The 6,650-nt window shown below is 33.1% G+C and overlaps 1 pseudogene; it reads right to left on the minus strand.

Moving 5' to 3' along the window:
• Window positions 1-2,189: 2,189 nt before the first annotated feature.
• Window positions 2,190-3,179, minus strand: LOC131604342 (uncharacterized; annotated as a pseudogene).
• Between the last annotated feature and the right edge of the window lie 3,471 nt (window positions 3,180-6,650).

The raw sequence follows: 6,650 nt of genomic DNA on the forward strand, positions 1-6,650 counted from the left end.
ATATGAAACTTTTGTTCCTAAGTCCAGCCATCTTTTTTCCTTTTCACATAAAACATATGTGACCATACAACCACCTTCACAAACTCACATTCATCACGACAACTAAATACTGACGGAGAGGGAGAAGAGGGGGTGCCACCCTCCTTGTTGTGTGGATGCTTTGTTTCTCTTTCTTTCATTTTAATAGGATTAGGGTTTGGTTTACTAGTTGGGCTTTGGACTTTCTTTTGCTAACAAACACCCAAATTGCTTTTGTAAATTCCCTAATTTTTTATATTTTATTTTAGTTTATTTACTTATTTATTTTTAGTTATTATTAGTTAAGAAAATATTAAAAATATTAAAAATGCATACAATTACAAAATGGGATTTATTTCATCTTATTTAGTTTATTTTGTCTTCTTGTAAATAATTAAGTTAGTGTTGTAATTAAATTAATAAAGCTATTAGGCCAATTAAATTAATTAGTTATATATACCCCCTAATTTCCCGATTAATTTAACATTTCGTACCTATTGCAAATAAACGCCTTACTTTTGCATAATTCTCTTATTCCCCTAGCCTAAAACTAACCTTTTCCTAATTTTATCACTGGTGAATAATCCCTCTGTGTAAATAATTAAATAAATCAAGAAATAATCAGGCAAACTTTCTCTCAGAAAAACACATTTACCCTAGACCTAGAGGAGGTTCCATTTAGGGCAAGAGAAATTGGGGTGCGTAACATCTTTCTCTCACTTAACTGACTCCTGAACCTATACTCGATTGCGGTGATCATTTTATAGGGTTTATCATAATTTTTCCAGTTCCTTAGAAACGAAGAAAATATGGCGGAGACTCTATTTTTGCGGGCCGCGTGAACCGTTAAAATACAAAATCAAATTGTCATTATCATTGTATTACACAAAGTAACACTATTAAAAAATTGAAGGATGCTAAATGGTTGCAATGTAGAATATATGAATATAACTTATGAAAACTATTGACTTTATTTGATATTTTTCTACAAAAATAGCTTACAGATACACACTTATATGATACTGTTAGATCATGTGTGGGGGGTTTGCTGCAAAACATGATCAAGAAGAAGATGAAAATTCTATGATAAAAGTTGCACAAAATAAATTCTAAAGCGTGTATTAACACTAAGCTTTAGGTTCGATTCGACCCCACCAATTTAGGAAAATTGGATGCAAATGGTTTATCCGACGAATCCCCTTCTAGATACTTTGGAAACCTTAACATGAATCACACATTTACATTTAGCATATCGATCAACGATATTTTACCAAATAAAGTTTCCTCTTGAAATATATTAACTTCGTATCGTTTAGGGAAGGGGAGCTTCTTTTACATTATTGATGGCATACAATTGTTATGTACGTTTCCGTTCAAATTTGTAACCAAACAATGCAATGGCTGAGTGGTGGAGCCTTTGAACTCGTGCGCCATTTTTAGTCCATGTTTCTGGTTCGAACCTAAGAGGCGTAGCTTTTGGCTCGTATTTTTGATATTTATGTTATTAATGTAACAAATAATTTCCAAAAGGTGTCAAAACCAAGAATCAAACCCACAACCTTTGAGTACATAAAACACAACCAACCACTACACGAACATGACTAGTTTTGATCGTATAAATTCATAAAATAAATTTAATCATTTCTACTTATCAATTAAATATTTTAGAAACTCTCCAACGTTCCCCCCACCATTTTCAAAATATATATACATCCATTATTCAAGAAACTTCATGGTTTTAGATAATGGTAATTTATGATTTGAACCATTACTTAGTAAGTTAAGTTTCCACTCATCCCCGAATAGATTGGTAGACAAGCTTTGAACCAATTATTCATTAGAACAAGCGTGCATAACTCACACATGAAATCTCGGCACCAATGATCGAATTATAAATATGTAACACCACAGGTAATATGCGTCTAGATAGTTTTTAACTTATAGATAATATTCTGCAAACCTTTCTAACTTAACACAGATTCTAACCGGAATGTAGAACATATGAATATTACACGGCTGATTCCTATTTTCTCTGTTGGGGTGTGGTTTTACTAGCTAGGGCATGCTTGGATAACTTATGAAAATTATTCACTTTACTTGATATTTTATTACAAAAATAGCTTACAGATATGCACTTATATCATACAACACCAAACAAAATCTAATGAGTTCTATGAGGTCTTAAGACCTTGAGTTATAAGACCAAATCCAAATGGAAACAAGAGATCATAATGGGAATCACCAACATTCATAGGTAACTCATCAACACTCTTAAGCCACGTCCTTGGAAGCTTACCACTAAATCCATAATAACCAAACAAAACATCTGTGACACCATAACCTTCACTACCAGGAAGCCATGCTGCAACAAGTCCTTTAATTATGTCAATATATGGTAACATAACGATAGGTCTTCCAGTGATTAACACAACCACACATTTTACTCCACCACATACATTGTTTATTGTTTCTGCTCCATTACTGGATAACGTTAAGTTCAATCTGTCACCATTTGTTTCTGCATAAGGTGTCTCTCCGACTACCACAATTACATATGAAAAATCATTTGATTTTACATATTCTTGAGATGGATTCTCCTGATAGACTATCTCAGTGTCTTTGTCAACTGTATTTTTTATTGCACTCAGAATTGTGGTACCACTAGTAATGTTGTTACCGCTAAGTCCTTGCCATAGAATCGTCAATCCACTACATTGATAGCCTAGATTATCAGCATGACTTCCAGAAACAAGTATTTTTTGAGCCTTTTTGGAAGAGGAAGCAACGACTTATCAGCGTTTTCACCGTTCTTTAATAGTATCAACGATTTCCTCGCAGCTTCTCTTGCCAATTCTCTATGCTCCTATCAAATTATGGTGCAAATATATAGTTTATAATTTTGTAGGGACTAAAAACATATTTAACTTAAAGTTGATCGACTAATCTGGCTCCCGAGTTGGCTGGCAGGACTGTAATCATCCAATGGATTTTCAAATAGACCCATCACAAACTTGACTCTCAAAATTCTCTTCATTGCATCATCAATTCTTTTCATAGGTACAACATTTTTTCACTAGTAAAGATAAGCTATTTATGAATTCTGGGAAGTCAGCTGCAGTCATTACCTGCGGAATTACAATGTTTAGTATTAAAAAAAACATATTTTCTATCTATAAAATCATTGATATAAACGCAAAGAGTGTGGGTGTTTGTAAGATTTAGAATATCAAGTTTGATTCTTGACAAATTCAGTGTTGGGTGAAGTCATACAGAACTTTTGCTATGGCTTTAAAAGAGACCTCAACAAATGGACGGTAAAATTGATGTCCTTGATATTAGTCAATCCTAGGGACAGACACCGAGTTTTCAAAAAGAAAACTTTCATTTCTAACTATAAAAAATATTACTCAGCAAAAATGAAAAAAAATGAATTATATATATATATATATATATATATATATATATATATATATATATATATATATATATATATATATATATATATATATATATATATATAAATTTGTTAAGGTTTAGTTATACATTTGTGTTGGAGAGATTAATTCATTATTAAATATAGTAATTCATTTTGTTTCATATATTTACTTGCTATTTTATAATTAAATAATTTAGAGTTTATAAAATAAAAGAAAAACGGAAAACAGACTCCGCCATTTCTAAAATCTATGTAAAAGATAAGTTTATCTATTGTTCAAAAACAAATTCTCATAATTACTAATGTGTATTTGAGAAAAATAATATTTACAAATTATCCATAATCAGGGACGGAGCTAGAAAAATTGAATAGTGGGGGCGATTGCATATAAATTTATAATTTTTTAAAATATTTTTATTTTCAAATTATAAAAATAAAACAACTGTTTGAAATAATTTATTAAATTGAATAATATACCTTAAATGCTAAAAATAATATGCAAAACTTAAATACTAAAAATTTGATATGTATATTCAAAAAAATAAACTAGGAAAAAGAAAAAGAAAATAGATAAGTATATGTATTATTAATGGTATTTTTTTCTTTCTAAAAGTTAAATGAATAGAAACCAGAAAAATGGAGTTGCATATGTTTAATATGACTTTAATGGACATATACATTATGGTTTTGAACTGTTACGCTTAGATATGGCATTTGCAACCCGTAGTAGATTAGTAGTACCACATAGACATAAAAATTAAGTGGGGCCACATGCCTACACTTTAAGCAATGTGGCTCCGTCCCTGTCCATAATTGATACAAATTCAAAACTAACCATATATATACATACATACACACACACGCACACATATATATATATATATATATATATATATATATATATATATATATATATATATATATATATATATATATATATATATATTACACTCATTTTGAATTATGAACTGACTTGGATGTTATAGTGCTAACCTTGGAGGTCCACTCTCACGCACCCGTATCGAAGATCAGCACAATCAGTTTAAGATTCTTCATCATCAACGTACACCTAATTCAAGTTTCACAAAGGAATAGTGGCGCCGTCTGTAGGACTTGACTCCATATTCCTACGAAATTCCAAAAAGAGATCATACTCGTTCCAAAGTCAGATCCCCGCCAAAAATGGAGGCGGAGACTGTTAGAACAAGAATTGTTCTGATCAAATTATCTTAGTTTTGATGATAACAATGTATATGAATTTTGCTTAAGATAATGTGGTACTCTAATCCAATGCAATTTCCTTTTCAGGAAATATATAAAGAGTATGCACAAATCAGCGCTCAGAAGCTTTGACTCTGAAGGTTCAACATGCAACATCAGAACATGGTCTGGCAAGACATCAGAAGATGGTCAAGCAGAATCAGAACATGGTCTATGGAAGCATCAGAAGGAATGGAGTTCAGAAGCAGAAGCACTGAAGTAATGGTATCACGCTTAGAAGCACTTCAAGGTCAGAAGATCAGAAGATGCTTATGCACCAAGCTGTTTGTACTCTGCTGATATTCAAACGTTGTATCTATAAAAGATCAATCAGAATCAAGTACAAGATGGCAGGCTACGCTGACTGACAAAAGGAACGTTAGAAGCTATTAACGGCAACGTCAGTAGTCACAGCAAAAGCAAGGCTCGAGGTAGTTGACAAAAGTGTGAAACATTAAATGCAATGCTGTACGGAATACGAAAAGCATTAAATGCTCCCAACGGTCATCTTCTCATGCGCCTATAAAATGAAGTTCTGAAGAGAAGCAAAGGTTAACAAAACTGCATACAACTCTTAACAAAAACTTTGCTGAAACGCTGTTCATTTTGAAAGCTCTCAAACTTCATCTTCAACCTCACTTATTGCTGTTGTAATAATATAGTGAGAGTAAGCTTTAAACTGTAAGAGAAATATCACAGTTGTGATTATCGCTTTTAAGAAGCATTGTAATACTCTTAGAATTTGTTTACATTAAGTTGTAAAGGACTAGAGTGATCAGTTAGATCAGAAGACTCTAGAAAAGTCTTAGAGGGTATCTAAGCAGATTGTTCCTAGAGTGATTAGGTTGTGATCAGAAGACTCTAGAAGACTTAGCAGTGTCTAAGTGGAAAACCATTGTAATCTCGTGTGATTAGTGGATTAAATCCTCAGTTGAGGTAAATCACCTGATAAGGGTGGACTGGAGTAGTTTAGTTAACAACAAACCAGGATAAAAATAATTCTGCAAGTTGTTTTTATTTTACAAGTTTTTGATACTACACTTATTCAAACCCCCCCCCTTTCTAAGTGTTTTTCTATCCTTCAATTGGCATCAGAGCGCCGGTTCTAAGGTGCAAGCACTTAACCGTGTTTAGAAAAGATTCAGGAAGAGAAAAACGCTTCAGTAAAAGATGGCTAGTGAAATTCCAACAAACACATCTACATCTGGCTCTGCTGAGCAATACAATGGAAATGGTAACAATGGTTATACTAGACCACCAGTGTTTGATGGTGAAAACTTTGAATACTGAAAAGATAAACTTGAAAGTTACTTTCTTGGTCTAGATGCTGATCTATGGGATCTTCTGTTGGATGGTTACACACATCCAGTTAAAGCCAGTGGTGTGAGGCTCACAAGAAAAGAAATGACTGATGAGAAAAAGAAGGAATTCAAAAATCATCACAAGTGCAGGACTGTTTTGCTGAATGCTATCTCTCATGCTGAGTATGAGAAGATATCTAACAGGGAAACTGCCCATGACATATATGAGTCTTTGAAAATGACTCATGAGGGAAATGCTCAACTCAAGGAAACCAAAGCTCTTGCGCTAATCCATAAGTATGAAGCCTTCAAGATGGAGGATGATGAAGACATTGAAAAGATGTTTTCAAGATTTCAAACTCTAACTGCTGGATTAAGAGTTCTGGACAAAGGCTACACCAAGGCTGATCATGTGAAGAAGATCATCAGAAGCTTGCCCAGAAGATGGGGCCCAATGGTGACTGCATTCAAGATAGCAAAGAATCTGAATGAAGTCTCTTTGGAAGAGCTGATCAGCGCCCTTAGGAGTCATGAGATTGAGCTTGACGCCAATGAACCTCAGAAGAAAGGTAAGTCTGTTGCATTAAAATCTAATTATAAAAAATGCACTAACGCTTTTCAGGCTGAAGAAGTAG

This window comes from Vicia villosa, linkage group LG5, assembly GCF_029867415.1.
Source record: "Vicia villosa cultivar HV-30 ecotype Madison, WI linkage group LG5, Vvil1.0, whole genome shotgun sequence".
Classification (NCBI taxonomy): domain Eukaryota; kingdom Viridiplantae; phylum Streptophyta; class Magnoliopsida; order Fabales; family Fabaceae; genus Vicia; species Vicia villosa.